The sequence below is a fragment of the Pezoporus flaviventris genome, unplaced genomic scaffold, assembly GCF_033815535.1.
Source record: "Pezoporus flaviventris isolate CSIRO_AGI_PZ_B2104156 unplaced genomic scaffold, CSIRO_AGI_Pfla_v1 ptg000030l, whole genome shotgun sequence".
Lineage (NCBI taxonomy): Eukaryota > Metazoa > Chordata > Aves > Psittaciformes > Psittacidae > Pezoporus > Pezoporus flaviventris.
Window position 1 is genome coordinate 3028938 of NW_026892578.1, and position 16529 is coordinate 3045466.

Sequence of the window (16529 nt, forward strand, 5' to 3'; positions counted from 1 at the left end):
CTGCTTTATGTGCTTAAGGTGTGTCTTCATCTCCGTCTTTCAAAATGTCTCTTCTGGAGGAACTTGAATAGTTTGATGATTAGCGGCTTCTATTTGCCCTTCAGACAGCTCCAGATATTTTCTCCATCTGAACGAGTCATATGCTACACAGTCTGAAAAATGAGTAGGTGGATGTCTGGATTTTCCTGGCCTTTCAGGTAGCCTGTGTTATCATTGGTACTGACATTTTGGGTACAGACTCTGCAGTTTGCCCTTTTTTGGTCTTCTGCTGTCTCTTTCATTTCTCTTTCTGGGTTGGATTGTATAAATGATGGCTTTTCACTGTTGTCCAACTTCCCCTTTGCTGCTGTGGGTAAGCACCTCTTTCACTTCTGCATGTTAAAATGGGCATAAATAAGTAAATAAAACCATGAGACCAAAAGCTCGGGTAGACTGTTATGGTGCAGCATTGTAGGCTTGGAAACACCTTTCCTGGTATTTTTATTGCTGTGGACTGACTGACATCACTTTAACATGTCTCCAAGTGCTTATTATCTCATCTCTCACACTGGGAAGTAAGGTCTCTCAAGAAGCAAAACAGAGATATTTACAAATGAGGGTTAGCTCCAAGGTCTATAGAATACAAGTATCATCTTTCATGGCTCTATTCCCTCAGCTTCCATATTTATTTGTGACCGCCGCACCTTCTTTTAAAATGCTCTGTGCTATCCTTTTTGTGCTATAGGCGCTGGGGGCAAGAGTGGGGTCTGCAGAGCTGAGGTATGGAGCACATGAGTGTTTTAGGCTCCCTTTCACCCTTCTGAAAGATACCACATCTGTCAGGGCAGAAAAAAAGAGAAGTGGCACCAGCTGGGAGGGACAGGAATAACACAACTCTGCAAGAGGCTTCAGTAACAGTGTGGGGCTGAGCAGTCACACAAATGGGATATAGCCGGTGCTTCAGGATTTGGCTGTAGTCCCCAGTGCTGGCTCATCCTAACGAGGCTAGCCTCACCCTGTCCTGGAAAATTGTGCCTAGTGTCTATCAAATCCCAGTCTGCATAAGCTGAGATATGGCTGAGTATGAGACATCCCAGTCTTTTGTAATACACCAGAGTACAAAAAGGTGGAAAAGACGAAGTGCTGCCTTGGATGAGGAGCTGTGGGTAGGTTAAAGGGCCAAGGAAGCCTGGGCTTCTGAGGCTCCTGAAAAAGTAGTGTATTGGAGAAGTTTATTTCTAAGAAGAGCCAGCTGCACTTCCAGGTATTGCATTGGCAGCACAAGACCTGTCAGCCTTGCCGGTCTGAAATGAGGTATAGACATCTGGGCATGAACTAAGACAAAGGTGGAATTTCATCTAACAGAAAGAAGGGGGGGCGGGGGGGAACTGAGAAACATGGAGAAGACAGCATTTGGGAACCAATGTCTTCTCTGGAATATTAAAAGACCTTACACATACCTCAGGGGTTACATCTACATGAATGGGTGTGAGAGTTGCTTGCCTGCTCTTATGCTTTGAGGTCCCAGGATGCAGGCCAACTCTGATATGAAATCTGAAACTCCAACAATATGACACTGCTCATCTAAGTGCTCCGTGCAGGACATAACAACACAGCTCTGAACTTTTGATTAATGCAAGTACCTGATATCCAGACCAGTCTGGCTTATGTCCAGCTAGCTCTGACCACAAGCAACTGCATGCACCACTCTGCATGGACACTTTTGATTAGTTGCAGTAGTTAGCTCTCATAATGGCTTCTGCAGCAGTCATACACAGATACAGAGCAAATTGCCAGTCATTGCGCAGTGGAAGCAAAGTGTTTTTGTGACAACACTTTTAGTATAAAATTTCATATTTCATAGTACATAATTCCTTTGGATTGTTCAAGTAAGATGTAAAAATGACAATATATTGAAAACAAAGAAAAATTAATTAAAACCAGAGCAGCTCTAAACTGACATATTTAAAATTACTTCAAAATGAAATTAATCTTTTCAAAGAAAAATAGGTTTCATGTAGGTCCAAAAAAAGCAGCAAGCAACAAAATCCAGAATTGTGCAGAAATGATTTAGGTGATGAATGGGGAGGAAATGGTCAAACAGGGCTGAACTGAATAAAGTACATTTGCAAGTTCTTGAAAAACCCGTTTAAGAGGGAGTCCGGCAGAAAATCTGTAAACTGAATATGACTAAACTTGATCCAGATAAGGGTTTATTGGGGGATAAAAGACGAAACCTCTGATCTTGGTTGCTGTTGGAGAAAATTGAGTAATAAACAACAGTTCTGTTAATGTCTTAATCATAGCTTATACAGAATTTTCTCTTGCCAACATTCCTCTTCTTCTCATTGTACTTTGAGACAGTGTGGTTTGTGTGTCTCAAGTGGTCACAATAGCTCTTACAGGAGGAGGCCTGACTCCTTGTAGGCCACCAAAGCTGGACGTGTCAGAAGAAAGGGACTAGATGAAAAGCAGCCAAAGGGACTTCCTGGCTGGGGCTTGTGCAGACAGCCATCAGCCTCCTTTCATGGCAACACTAGTAACAGAAACATCCCCAGAGAGCCATTTGGGCAAAAAAAGACAACAGATGGATCTTGGGAGTGCAGCTTCTCCCTTAAGCAACATCTGCTGATCTTAAAAAGTATCCAGAAAGCCACACCACACTTAAAAATGAAACGAATGTGCAGGAAGAAGAACAAACCAAGATAAATTAGCTGCCAAAGTGCATACTTGTTGCGATAACCTGCATTTTAACAATAAAGCTGCATGAAAATGTTGCATAGCAGTAGTCATGCTAGATAGAGAGCAAGGATTGTTCAGTATAATAATCAAGAGCCTGAGCCCAATGAGGGCTGGGCACGTCCAGAGCTTGCAGATATCAGACTCTCGATCCTGCTCAAAACACAGTTATTTAGTATCCCTTCTGGTTTGCCTGCATATCCCTCCTACAGTGTGAGGAAGGAAAATACTTAAAAATACTGGAAAGCAAAGCTTTGTTAGATTCTTGTGTGGTTCTTAAGTCTTGTGATCTGTTTCAAGTCAGAAAACTGAGAAACAAAATATGTACGCTGACTGAAAGGTGGGAAGAGGGAACACCAAAGCTTCACACAGATAACCTATGTACTTATAAAAGAGATGGGAAAGCGTATTTTTGAAACTACTGTCCCTAATTAAAAACAAACAACAAAACGATAGCCAAAAAAGGCCAAACCCCCGAACCCAGCACTGTAGTGACATTCTGTGAAATTCTCAAGCTTGGTACTACATCTGGTCATTGATAACTGATCTGGTAGCCTGGTGGCTGCCTATACAGAAAGCTGTGCAAGTTTCTCGAGCACAAGTAAAAACCGAGTAGAATTCAATTTAATTTAATTTTTCATAACATTTAATTTCTTTTCATGTTTCATATCTTTGAAACCAGTATCATTTTTAGCTCTTCAAAATACAGGGGCACCAGTTTCATTTTTGCAAGCCTACATATTTAAAGGAGGGTGTTTAAACAGTGCTGGCAAGTCTGCATTTCTAAATGTTAGTGTTCTGGGTTTCAGCTAAATAAAGAAAGCAGGATTTGCAGTTGAAAAATTAAGGTTGTAAGCTCAAGAAAATATGGTTAGAAGAAATATGCGGAAAACCAAAAATGCCAATTAAATATATCTGTGTTAAAAATGGACCATAACGCCTGCTGCAATGGTACTGTTACCGACGCAGTTGCTGTAGAAAGCAGAGCACCAGGAGCAAGTAAGGAAGCACAGGAATTAACTTCTAGCTACTCCAGTGGGGCAGAGCCCAGTGAATCACACTAGGAAGCACAGATCAAATCCTCTTATGTAAACATCATACAGGGCTGGCACTGATCCTCCATGCACCCTAGGAGGACTGCTGACGTGGCATTCCCCAAACACACATTTGCTTTGCGTAACTGTGGGCAGTCGTTCTCGGGTACGGGAGGCCTGAGCATAAGCCTGCATATCATCTGCTCAGGGTGAGCAAAAACAGATGGGGAAAAGCAAACTGAACATGGCTTTGGGCTCCCAAGGCCACCTCATATGCCTCTTGTGGTCACTGTCCTTCACAGACATAGGGTATCTTCCCCCAGCACACCTATGTCCCATGCCTGTGTCCAAGCCCATGGAGACCCGGGTGGCCTGTCCCAGTCCTAGGTTCTGCTGGATATCCAGAGCCATGTTCCGGGCATTCCTTTAGGTTTCCCAGCAGTTTTCCACTTCAGTGCAGAGTGCCGAGGGCCTGTCTTCTCTTTCACACCAGTGTTTAACTTGCTGAATCAGGACTCTGTGAACTGATTCAGACCTGGTTTCTGGTGACTAATGCCAGGCACTCCCTTCCTCCTAGGCAGTGGCAGCTCCACAGTGCTCCCAACCCCGGTTCAGCCCGTCAGTTACAGGATTGGAGACCAGATGTGCTGCTTCACCCCACTCAAAAGTGGTGACGGATAAAGCCTTATTTCAGATGGCTTTTTTTTATTTATACAACAATGTCAATTTGTAGTCTGAGCATTTTTGTTCTAGGATATTCTAGTTATATGACCATAAAGTATAATCTCTACACACACAGATCCTACAGTTTACAGGACTGATCTTCCTGAAGAGATTGTGGGTGGGGTACTGTGAAATTCCAGTTGTTGCTCTTCTCAGTCAGCTGGGATCAGATGTGAAATAAAGTAAATATCTTAGGAGTACTTTTAGCATTGAAGACTTTATGTTAGGCATAACTTTATCTATGGAAAGCTATCTTCTAATAGGCTGTTTTATCATTCACACTTAGAAGTCTTAAGACTTAGAGGAGCACTCAGTAAAAGCTCTGGCACAACTTCCATTAGCCTCTACGCACCCATCAAACACATATGACACAAAAGTGTAATATAATACAAACAGCTTCCAACTAAGACAACTGCACAGCATCACCTCCAGGCATTCTCTGCAACTTGTCCCTGTTTTGTTAGCAAGAATTTTTATTTTTAACAGTTTAATCACTGCCGTGATCTCTGTGATTGCAGGAAGACCACCAGTGTTTGCAGGTTCCTCCAGCATGAGACTGTCTGGTCAAGTGTGGAGGATACCCCACATTCTTCTTTCGAGGTTACTGGTGAGACAAAAATGTTTGTTGTGCTGATCAGGCCCATGCAATTAGTGTTATTTTTCTCTTGAAGGCTTCAAGTGCAGAAGCTAAGGACATCCCCAGTGAGTTAAACCGTCTTAAGTCATTTTCTGAAAAAGCCTCAGAGATCCTTTAGCCTAGGGTGGATTTTCCTCCTGTGGGTTTTCTTGGGTGCCTTCAGTTTTCATGTCCTGAGTTAGATAATTTCTCATCCTCTGAAATATCTCTGGTGTGTGCATGAATACAAAAGGTAGCCTGCAGGACTTGCAGTGGTTTGTCTTAATTTGTTAGTGTCAATGTCACTGGATGACCCAGACTCCCATTCTGCTCTTGACGTCAGGAGTGTCCCACTGTTTTGAGTTGAATTTCTCGGAGTTACTGCAAAGCTGTGACTCAGGAAGTTGTTGAGTTTTATCTGTTTGTGTTTTTTTCTTTAATAGTTGCCTATGGGAAGTTCAAGATGTCGTAAACATGGTCAGGCCATTTCCCACCTCCAGATGTGATCCTGTACAATTATCCACTATGACAAAAAAAAAGATGCAAGGGTACATTGTGGCATGTCACCTCATACTACACCCATTTGTGTTGTTCAAATACTTGCAGATTTAAGGAAAATGGGTTGTATTAGAGCATTAGCTTCTATTCTTTGCCTTTTGTGAATGTTTCCCTAATTTCTAGACAAAGTTGGACGTTCCACACTCCTTTGCCATGGCATGCTGTGAAACATTTGTCTGTTGTCCTTTGGGCCTGGTAACATCAATCACATTTTTTGTTCTTGCTTAGAGATCAAGTTTTGATGCCACATGAGGCAGCATCCTGACAAGAAGAAAACCTGATGGCACAGCTGTAGTTTCAAATACTCCAGCAGGTTCACTTAGGTGTACTATTGCACAATGACCTAGTTTAGAGCTATCACGGGGAGCAATTAATCTTTGTCACTCCATACTCATTCTAGAAACACCTGAAGCCTGGAGAACTCCCTGAAGCCACATCTCTTCCTGCCACCTTTCTGCAGAGGGGCTCAGTTCTGCTTCACTAGCCTAGAGCCCCTCCAGGGCCCCTAGATGAAGACGTCAGTACGATAGCAACAGAAGTACTGGTTACACATTGTAATCCCCTGACTTCTCATACACACTCCAAATTTGATGGGGGATTAATTTCTTTTGGTGTCTGCATCAGTCGGTCATTAGTAGCTCCTGGTGTTACTCTGGCAGTACGTTTTCTTCCTAAGTACTTTTTGTGGATCATATTTTCTCAAAATCGCATCCCTTTTCAGCTGTTGATTTCCGCAGAGAGCAGCAGGTGCCTGGACAGCTCGTCACACATGTTGCTCCAGTCGTTGTGTGCCGACATCCCTGCAGCTCCTGTTTTCCTGAATGAGGCTTCCCCCCCCCCAATAGTTTGGGGAGCTCCACCTTCTTTGTCCTTTGTCTCTACATCATATGCAAATACCTTCTGGCCAGGGACCCCCTTAAGCTTCTTTCATCTGACCCATGGGATGCCTATGAATGCATTGCTGGGCCTCCTCCAACTCTTTAGTCACTTGACTAGAAATGATTCCTTGAAATTCTGCATCTGGTCTAAATGACTCACCCTGAGGCTGGGAATTCACAGCTGATACCTTTGAAAAAATACCCTGAATTTCTGTCTCAGTGTTTAGAGCTCCGTAGGTAGCCTGTCCATGGTGTTATCAGTGGCATTATCTTCTTGAGCTAACAAAATATAAGTTGCCTTTATGCAAACTCTCTTCAAAGTAAATGGTCATATAAGAGTTTCTGATGGCCTTTCCCTGGGCAGGCAGACTCCCTGTATTACTCATTCTGAATTCAGTACATTAAATTTTGCCTCACTTAAACCATCTTCTGACCAGAAGTAGAGGGAAACCCCCAGCAAAAGCTTCCTCAATGCAAATAATTGCCTCTGTGGAGGTTGCCCTATTGATGCTTTTTGGCTTGCTGTTTATTTGGGATTTCCAAGAAGCCAAGTTTCTGCTTTTTTTCCATCCTGCACATCAAGAAAAGTTTCATAAGACTCTACTTTGCAAGATGCACAGCCTATATATTCAAATTAGTGGCAAAAGTCTTTGGCCCTGCCGTCCAAAAGCACTGTCACGACATTGTTCTGCTTTCCCTTTACCCTCAAAGAGTATTAACTCACTGACTGGAAAGCCTTCCTCCTACTCAAGGCCACCAAATGTCTTCATAGAAGAAATGCTCTTTCTATGTTGAGCCCACTGCTGCAGGTGTAAAGTAAGCAAAGGCTACCAGGAAAAGGCAGTAACGTGCCCTGAGTGAAAAGCATCATTGCCTTCCTTCACTGCCGCTGGCTCAGAGGCAGCAATTACAGTATGAAGCTGCATAGCATGTTATTAATAAAATAGAGCACCATCTCTTGCAGGAGGCTGTCTGGCCCAATCATTTTAAAGTATTCATTCTCTCACCTGTATAGGAGTGATCAGGGACTGGGGGCTGCAACCAAGAGGCAACTGAGCTGCCCAAAAGGTAATGGTTGAGTTAAAGCTGTGCACAGTTTTCGTGCAGTGGAAAGCTTAATTCAAGTCAAGGCGGTGATGAAAGACTCACAAGACTCCTCTGAGCCTGAATCTAGCCCTTGAACTGGGAGCTAGACCTGCAGAGTCCTGCTTTTAGGTGACCCAACCTTGCTGCAAATACATTTCTCTTGGTAAACGGATAGCAACCAAGGCAGTTTGCCAAAATGTCTTGTCCTCGTTATCACAGTGAAATATTGACTCATACCTCTGCCAGTTCAGTTTAGGGCTGTTCTGTGGTCAGAGATTAGTAGGGTTATTAAGGCACTGATCCAGGTGGGTTACCAATACCTTTGCAATAAAACAGTTGTTTAAGACTTTGCCTCAAGTAAAATAGATGTTCTTATGAAGATTAACATTAGAATTGTACATCATGGGGTTTTGTTCTCTTTTTTTTTCCTTATTCACAGAAAAGAAAGGCCTAGAATAATTTATTACTGTTGTGGCACAATCTCATTTAACTTTACAAGCTCTGTAATGTGAAATGACTTTCATATAGCACAACAGCTGACATGTAAAGATAAACATAATTATTTTATTATATCTGTGACTCATTTGACATCAGTCCACATTTATTCATACTTTGAGGAGCACATTAATGGGTAGAAAATTTGTTTTAGTTACCAAGCAAATGAATATTTTCATTCATTTTATTTATGGTGTATATCTACAGCTGTAATAAAATGCAGACATTTAGGGCAAAAGTCCTTTCTGAGGCCCATGGCTTGTGATCTCAGATCTGTAGGCAGCAGACAGCTGGAGTTTCTTTTTCATTTATGTCTGTGAGGGAACTGGAGTTAGTAACGCTGGTAAAGTAACAGCTGCTGAATGCTATTTCCCTACAATCCAGCAATTATAGCACGTGCCACCACCTGATAACTTAATTATTCTTTTGCACAGTCCTCACTCTGATGGTTTCAGATATTTGAATTCTTTCTTCTTCTCCCAGGGTATCAGATGGCTCTAAACAGTGAGTGTGGTCTAATAGGCTCTGTGCAGGAGGGTCTGCCTTGTTTCTTTCCCCGAAGAGGAAGTTGCTTAGTAAGCAGGGCCTTTTGTGCTCATGAACAGAAATACGGAACATGTGGCTAAGACCCTGCTATCTGTGCTGTCTCCTTGCTGAAGGAAGGGCAGAGTTTTTCTTTTTTCCCATCATTCTGAATGTGAGAGTTATTGATCCCCCATTGCCAAAAAATATCTGAGATTTGCCCATCCATCTGCTGTTAGTGTGGGACTGCAATGCTGTGCCTCCCATCCTCACAGTGTGACTCCAGTGCTTCCCTTAATGCACAGGAGGAAGATGGTCCTTTGGCAGCCTTCAGCTGTGATCCCATCATACCTGGTAATCTGACTGCCTTCCACTTACCTAGCATATTGTAAACGTTTTATTATCAGCAAAAGTCTCTAACAAAAGAGGAACCCAGGAGGTGATGTGAAGAAAAAAAGACCCAACTATAAGAGTACTTATTTTCTAAGGTGATCATGAGATCAGCCGTTACTCATTCTTCCAGCTACTAGATAGACCCTTCTGTGAGTACTATATGAAATCAGTAAGCAGCTAAATGTTTTATGCTGCTCAAGAATTGATATATGCATGTTTCAGTTCTCCAATATGTTCCATTCCTCTGATGATTTTTTATATCTATCTCCATTGTCCCACTACTTCTTGGGCTTGACTGCTGAACAGGTTTTGGTTATGGGCTTCTTTTGACTAAGCAGATACAGATGAAGTTTTCACACTGCCTGAATATTTTAATTGGAAGACTCAAGACAAATATAAGAGGCCACCAGATCCCTTCCTGTTACCTGTAAATAACTTTCAAAGGCTACTCATAATGCTGTAGACATACCAAGTTTTCAGTAATCTCAGAAAAAGAAAGGGAACATCCTAATGTAAATACCAAGTAGTATATGTTATGTGTCATGGGGAACCAATATGCCGATCAGACTGAAAATGTGCTCTTCAGTAGAACACTGCTGTAGCTTTAATCAGCTTTAGCTGTTCTTTTCCTCTTTTTTTCAGAGCACCATATTTACCAAACTGTAGGGCAACCTTGAGTGCAAAGTAACTTCTCACCGCCTGTTTTAGGAGGAAAAAAAAAATCAAATATCATCATGTGCTGAAAACTCCCTGAATTATGATTGCAATCCAGAATGATCCTATCTCTGACAAACCACCCCAATGCCTGATAGGAATCCGAATTAATGTGGATCGGAAGTATGCTGGTTTTAAGGGCTGGCCTTGTTCTCAGACAAGGCAGTTGCTGATTCCATGTGCACTCAAGAAGAAGCCAGCAAATAAAAGCTGTAACTCTTTAAATCTTGAAGGTTATTTCCAGGAGACTTTCTGGAGAGAAGTGTACAGAAATGACAGTAAAGACTTCCTCAGTAAAGAGCATGTGGTTTTGTGACTATGATACATGGATAATGACATAAATGCTACTTGCAGGCAATTATGTAGTTTATGGGATTCTACAACATACCCCATACATTGGTGGAAATAATTGTATCAGTAATTAAAGGTGTACCTTGTGTCTAGACCTGGGATCAACAACTGTGGGAAACCACAGCAGGTTCAGTATTGGGTTTGGTAGCCAGATTGTAAAAGAAGGAATCATGAACTACAGATACTCCTTGCCAGCAGTAGTGCCTTCAGATGGCATTTCAGGACGTTGTTATAAGCAGTACTACCCTCAGAGATGCTTTTAAAACATTTGATAAAGTTACAAAAGTAATTACATTTTTGTCCAACTTTATCCAGGAAATAAGTCACCTGAAGACAGCATGCCTTTCCAATATGCAGCCAGACAGATCCCATGCAGAAGAGCTGCCTTGTGTTTCTGAGTGCTGTTTTGCTTTCTGTGCAACTTGTGATTTCAAGGGTGAGATTGAATTTGTGGCATAACAGCTCAGATGGAAAAAGTGCACATTAATTTCAGGGGTTGGCTGAAAGTCCTGAACATGGTACATCCATCCCAAACTCTACACAGACTGAACATTTCAGCACTGGAATCTCTTATGAAAATTACTTCAGTTGCTTTAGTTGATTTATGATTTAGGCTACAATTTATTTGGGAATCAGATCAATTGTGGTTAAAGACTGAATGCCCAAGTTTCCAAGAGAAGTCCTCTCTCTCCCTCTTTCCCCTACCCCAGTTCCAAAATCTGGAAGAAAAGCCCCAGAATCATTAAGGTTTATAGATATATTTAGCTAGAAACAATTTTGCTGTACTTAATAACAGGTTTGAACAGAAAGAGTTTTAAAACTTTTGCAATTCTTATGGCAGATCCAAACTTCCCGGAAACTGCTGAAGACACGCTTCAGATGTATGGTCCTGATTATGCTCATACTCATGTGATTGCCTGGATTTAGCTGTAACATTCAGACTTCCAGCTTACAAGAAGTTTGTTGGGGGTGATTCCCAAATGTTTCTATTAATTCAGCCAAGCAGGGCATAAACTATGCTCTAAAACCAGGAAAGCTGATATTATTTTGTTTGGATCTGTATCCCAACGTTGTGCCTAGTTAAAGTGCTCAGAGGCACATGAAAACACAGCTTTGAACCACAGGAGAAAAAGTCATGGCTCAAGGATGTATTACATATACGTGAGGACTACATGGATGACTTGAGAGCTTACAGATGCTGGGGAGGAATACATTTCAGGAAGGCCAGGGCCGTAGATCATTGCCTGGCATCTCTTCAGCTCCATAAGCTGTTCTCTCCGGGATCAGGTTTCAGAAAGGAATGCCGTCATGGGAGATTTTACACCATGACTAAAACTGCTGACTTTCCAGCAGGATGTTTAACCTCCCATTCCAGGCTCAGCGCTTGCTTTATTTACTAATGCAGCTCCTAGTTGTTACTTGCTGGAAGAATAGGAGTAAACGCTCTGCCTTGGCAGTGTGTTTGTGAGTGAGAAAGTACCACTCATCAACCCTGCATCGTAGTCTCTCCTCTGAAACTGGGAAGAGTCTGCAGTCAGGAAGATATTACAAGGAAAGAGCATAAAGAGGAATTAGAGTTCACTGTCAGTTCTGATCCCAGCAGAAAACTTATCCGTAGAATATAGAGCATCCCAGGCTGCAATATATCTTCTGGTACATTCTCCATGATGGGAGGGAGGATCTGGACAAGGTCCACTGCAAAGCCAATAGCTGCAGGAAGGTTTTATGACCACATGGTTCTACTAGAAACATGGCAATTTGGTGTCAGGAGACTGACTTGGGGCAAACCCTCAAAACATACCTTTTGCTGTATAGCAAGAAACTACCAAACAGGGGAAAACCCGCCTCTACCTGCAGTCACACCAAAATATTATTTTTGGTGAAACAGTGGGTAGTCAATTATTACTCTGAAATATCAATAATACTGGAATGATGACAGTTTCTTAATGTCACAGAAATACCAAGACCAAGGTTCTTATTTAGCTGCTTTTTCGTAGTAACAAAAATATACCTCAAAATACAAAAGTTCAAAGTGGGAAACCTGTTAAGCATTGCTAACCTGTGCTGTGGGATTGGTTCAGTCCCTTCCAATGTTCACAGGTTCTTCATGAGTAACAAGGTTTTATCTGGAACCCGAGCTTCCTGAGTCACGGGATTTTACGAGATTCTTCCCTCTTGTCTTTCCCCTCCTGTTGGCAGCCATCATGGAAGTATTTGAAACAGCAGGGATCCTGAAGCCTGAAAAAAAAAAAAAACAAATCCAAATAAATTCACCTTTAATGTGTATATACCTACGTATGCATACACCCATATACCTGTAAGTATATGTATATATAGTATGAATGGGTGCATCCATGTGTATCTGTCTGTGTGTCTGGAGGGAGGGAAGCAGACACATAACTGTCTTGTGATCTTTTTGTTAAGGTAAGGATTTCAGTTTTTGGAAGGCAGTTGCTGTCACTGCCAACCCTCTAAAAAAGCCATCAATGAAAGTTAGGAGGTACATAGCTGATTTGGAGGGGACTCTGCACACTGCCAGACTGCACCCTTTAGGAGGCAACACACTATGGCTTGGGTCTTGCAAGCGCTTGATCCACTTGAGCAGTTTTTCACATGGATAGGGATGATAGTAGGCAGGCAGCGGGAGCTACCCATTGAAGGAGCACAAGAGCTCAGGCTCTTTCATCAGGAGATTCCAGTATCCTGATACTGCACCTAGTTTTCTCACTCGTGCTAGTAGTTTGCATCATGCGTTGTGAGGTCAGTAGCTAAGGATCCAAGAATTACATTCTTCCTCATGAGTAAGTTCTGGCATGATCTGGAATGACTCATCAGGTTAAAGGGTTGTAAGGCTAAGATGTTTATGAAATACACTTAAATATTGACTGAGTTTTCTCAGAAGGTATTTTTTGTATAAAAAGCATGAAGTGCCTCCAGTAGGTACTAAATATTTAAATACAGTTTTTGTCAAGTTTCATAATACTATATTCTGTAGACTTTGCCTTTTTTTTTTCTGTATCACAAAATAAATTTTAAAGGAAAAAAAAAAAACCAACAACAAAACCCCTAAACTCCATAAATGCCAGCAAATCTTCTCACCATCCACTATATTCAGACTTATTTAATTAACTTGACAGACTTGATTTTTACCAAGCTTTTTCTGTGGCTATGATAAATTATGTCTTCCAGATCTGATTATTCATTAAATGCCTACTGTGAATTTCAGGCTCCCTCATGCTTAAAATACAGCGCATGCTTAATGGGATTAAGAATTAAAATCTGTTTCTTAATTTTATTTAATGTATGACTTAAAATTACAGAATTTCAATTCTAAGGATGCCACAGAACACATCAATTAACTGTACTGAGCTAATTAGCTTTTATAATCATTTTTTTGACTGCAGCACATATATTTTCAGACCTGAAAGAAATGACTGGACTGTTTATTCCTGAGATTAGCATAAAAGCCTTGTTGTGATTTCAGTGGTGGGCACATTTTAATCCAGTTTTGCAGTAAATAATGAATGACTAAATCCTCATTGCATTAATCAGAAAGATTGAATGATGAAATTAAGCTTTATTTTAGAGTACTGTTCCTCACTGTTTCTTGAGTGGTGTAATAAGGTCTTGGAAAGCTTGTTGCAGGACTTAGAAGACATGAACATCTCACTGCTTTGCTATAGCAATCTGCAAAAATTTAGCTCACCTGCAGTTGGGGAGCAGGAATAGAGTTGAGGTTCCTGGTAGCTGCTGCTCAGAAACCCATGGTCCTGGTGCAGTGCACACCGATGGTTACAGGGAGGTTCCCACAGCTTCCTATAGATTCTGGCTTAGATGGGTTAGAGCTGTGCTGCACACGTTGCAGTTGGTTCATTATTTTTATATGCCTGTTTCTCTGGAGTGGGTTATTTTATTCTTTTTGTCATGAAGATGACATATAACTTCTTTTCTATTTCGAATGAACTGCCCCTGTATTGCTGACTTTATTTTATCCATTCAGAGCTATAACAGAACTGTAAGCACAACCTTGGGTAAAATTTGCATGAGAAATTATTTGCAGCATGCAGCCAACCGCCACTTCATTATATTCACAGGAAACCCCCTCCCCTCTCAACAAAACAAAGATTTAAAAATAGGACTCTGCCTTCACAGCCTGATGTTATTGCTGCTGTCTTCAGCTGCAGTCCTGTCATTTATGACAGCCATGTAGTTTGTGCAGCACAGACTGAGAATACACAAAGACAAATGCAATGTTTATGAAAATGCCATTCAAGTAATAAACAAGAAGGAGGATGCAGTGTGAAAAACAAGTCTAAAGGATGACACAAGCTTCTGTCATCCTGATAAATGTTTTAAACTGTCTTAGCTGGAAAGGAAAATACCCCCTGGACAATTTGCCAAAGATTCCTTCTTCACAAATAACTTCAAAATCAAAATGAAAGACTTTTCCAGGAGATATTTTCTGCTTCAGCTGCAGTTACTGAGCTGGGGAATGCATTAATTAAAGAAAGTCCTACAGCTTGCATTAAAAAAAACCCTAACTAACTCTGAACTGAACTGAAAATCAACAAATTGTGTCTTACTAGGCAAACACCCAGAAGGAAGATTAAGATTTAATGTCAGTAGGTTACATTTTTTGCAGCCCTTTTATCTGTGGTATCTGTGAGTATACCTCATTCTCTCCTTTCCCTCCCGTAAGTTGCTCCCTGGCATCCTCTTCTGCATGGAAGAAGCCCCCTGAGGTCATCTCATCTTCCAGTAATGTGTTTTCAAGTCCCCCTTCTCCTGTGGTGCCTGTAAGAAAACAGCTGGTGTTTAACAGCTCAAGAGAGGCACTTGTAAAACAGGAGCTACATTAAAAGTGTAAGAAATGGTGCTGCATTTTATAGTCTCCCCGCTCCAAAATGAGTACGGGGCTTGTTCTTTTAGACTCTCAGCTATGAAGGGCAATTCAAGTGCGACATGGAGCATTAAGAACCTGTGGAAGGTTCTTATAAACATTAATTAAATATTTTAAAATAATAATATGTACACCCAGCCCCAGTTAACTGAGGCTGGTTACACAAGCACCCATTTTGCTGCTGGTGGACTTGCTTTGCTGCTTGGCAAAAACAGCTGGAAAATACCTTTTTCTGATTTGTTAGACTAGCATGTGCCACTGCCAGTTTCAGAGAGTCATATGAATGATGTTTTACTGTCCAAGATGGAAAGTCTGCTGGAAGCCATAGTAGGCAACAAGTACTGACTGGCAATAAAATAGTCCTTAAATGCTAGATGTTCCTCAGTATTGGATTGAAGTGGCTGTGTTTAAGTCATTGTCTGGCATTCACGGTGTTCAGGGCAAATTTTGCTATTCAGTTTTTGAGGAAACAAATGGAGCCAGTAGTTAGGGATGGTTTCAATAGACAGCTATTAGTATGTCTAATAAATAGACAGTTAATAGATCATGGCTTGCTCAGCGTTGCTCAGGAGGTAAGACAGTGCAGAAAACCACAGCAGGAGTGTTCAAGGCCAGGTTGAATAGGGCTTTGAGCAACCTTGTCTAGTGGAAGGTGTCCCTGCCTATGGCAGGGGTTTGGAACTAGATGATCTTTAAGGTCCCTTCCAACCCAAAACCATTCTGTGATTCTAGATGATTCTGTGATATGGCAAAAAATCAGACATTTCTTTATTCTCTCTCTGGCCCTGCCGTGGTGACTCCACGTGTGGCCATACAAGTTATTTGACTTTGGGCAGGGGAGATAACACCTACTTCTCCATGCTGCCATGAGATTGGCTTCATGTTTGTAAAGCAATTCAGCAAGATTAGGAGCTAAGTGCTATTTGGGAGCCCTATGCTCCTGCCTCTGACACCATGTCAACACCCACAGCTTCAGCAAGCCAGCAGCAGAGAGATGCAAGCAGCCACTCTTCTTCCCTTATTAATGTATGAAGCCACCTCTGTGGGGCTACACTGTGCCTGTCATTTTTAATATGCAGCTGTATATATTTTGTTGTCTTCGACTGGTTCTGTGGTTACACTTTAATTGAGTGGGATTATCTTTTGTGCAGCACATATCAGTACAAATAAGAAAATGTGTTAAAAGTTGAAGAGTACGATTTTTTTGTGCTTAGTGTCATTTCTCTGTTTTACTTGCCCGCCTCTGCTCCTCTTGGAAATAGGAAGCGTCCTTTCTCTTTTTCTAGGCATCTATGATTTTTCCTGTGCTTGTGGGAAAAGCAACTGGACAATGACCTAATTCAATGCAAATGAAAGGGATTTCCTAGCAAAGGATGGTAATTTGCGCAGTGCTGCAGGTATGTGAAAGCACCGAATAGCCACCTGTGGGTACTGAGAAGGGAAGACCTCTGCCATAACAGAGCTATAATCACTTTGCACTTTCCCTCATTGCCTGGAGGGAGCTGGAGCTCTTAAGTGCCATCCTATTTTTATATAAAATC

The 16529-nt window shown here is 41.6% G+C and overlaps 1 long non-coding RNA gene across 1 annotated transcript; it reads right to left on the bottom strand.

Annotated features, from left to right (window-relative positions):
* Positions 1-259: 259 nt before the first annotated feature.
* Positions 260-14888, bottom strand: LOC133272529 (uncharacterized). The gene is made up of 3 exons (XR_009744460.1): positions 14761-14888; positions 12148-12326; positions 260-371 (listed from the first exon to the last, which is right to left on the bottom strand). It is a non-coding gene; the product is annotated as an uncharacterized LOC133272529 (long non-coding RNA).
* Positions 14889-16529: the final 1641 nt, after the last annotated feature.